The sequence below is a fragment of the Aplidium turbinatum genome, chromosome 14 (genome assembly GCF_918807975.1).
Source record: "Aplidium turbinatum chromosome 14, kaAplTurb1.1, whole genome shotgun sequence".
Taxonomy (NCBI): Eukaryota; Metazoa; Chordata; class Ascidiacea; order Aplousobranchia; family Polyclinidae; genus Aplidium; species Aplidium turbinatum.
The window spans coordinates 3,784,984-3,786,251 of NC_137485.1; the positions used below are offsets into that span (position 1 = coordinate 3,784,984).

At 38.6% G+C, this 1,268-nt stretch overlaps 1 non-coding gene across 1 annotated transcript; it reads right to left on the minus strand.

The window, feature by feature from the left end:
* Window positions 1–932: 932 nt before the first annotated feature.
* Window positions 933–1,040, minus strand: LOC145783735 (U6 spliceosomal RNA). Its single transcript, XR_014290953.1, has one exon. It is a non-coding gene; the product is annotated as a U6 spliceosomal RNA (small nuclear RNA).
* Between the last annotated feature and the right edge of the window lie 228 nt (window positions 1,041–1,268).

The following is a 1,268-nucleotide window of genomic DNA, read 5'->3' on the forward strand; positions in this document are numbered from 1 at the left end:
CTTCTTGCAGAACAACTACGGTAATTTGGTCGATTCATATTTCATTCAGAAGAATAATATTGGCCTACTAAAATAACACTAAAGCACCACAACTAAACTTAATGATTTTTCACTAACCACCAATTGGTCGATGCGCGGTGTAAATTTGCCAACAGCACAACGAAAATCATTTCAGGGCGCACCTAGTCCGTTTCAACTTTTTGACTTGATGTTCATCATGACTGAAAAATCCCTGCTCGTATTCCCACGAGTAAGGGAAAATCAGTAGCTGTGGAACAGCATGGGAAGCTGGCGTTGAATATGAAGAGGCCATACTGAACCAGAAGTTTATTGAAGAACATTCCTTGTAACCGTTATTCAACATTTTATTCCGATCTATTTTTAGCTTAGAACTAGCATTATTTAACGCTATTTGTACCTTAAGCCAGGGGTCACCAAATGGCGGGCCGCATGCGGCCCGCCACGCTGTATCGCTGCCGCCCGCGGAAGATATCAGCTTACAAGTATAACCAAAAATACTTTTCCTGAGGAGTTAAAGAGCACGAAGGCAAAAATACTTTCCGGGAAGCATATTTTCGCATTGCATACGATTCCACCGACCAATCAGATTATAGATCTAGGTGGGGGTTGCTTATAGTTATTTCAATGCGATGTCCAGCCACACTGTTCCAGTGGTTAATTAAAACGTCTGTTTTCGAATTTCGAAATTGTCTGTGAGCATAGGGTTGCTTAACACTAGTGCAAGTTTCACAGTTATTGTGTTTCACGAGCAGTGTTCTCTTTATGCAAGTTTTTGTTGGCAAAATGGGTCGGTGTGCCAACTCAATTTATAATAAATTGGCAAAATATTACATATAAATTTAGAGACTTTTTCTGATTGTATTATGAAAATATTTAGCTTAGCAGGCCTACTGTAAAACGTTTTTTTTTTAAGAAATATGGAACGCTTTACGATTTTGCGTGTCATCCTTGCGCAGGAGCCATGCTAATATTTTCTGTATCGTTCCAATTATAGTATTGTGTAATGCCGAAGCAAGTACTGCAAAATGTTGTTCATCAACAAATTCTTGCCACGCTGATGAGCACCGCAAGTGACAGTTGTCTATAATAAAAGAAAGACGGTTTTATAGACTCTCACAGAAAGAATGAAAAACCAACTCATTGCTTTTTTAGAGGGAAGACTGTTCATAAATTACGACAGAATTACCATTTTTCAATGATTTCCACAAGCGTTTGTTTCATGGTACCTGGTTTCTTTTTTCCTGTTA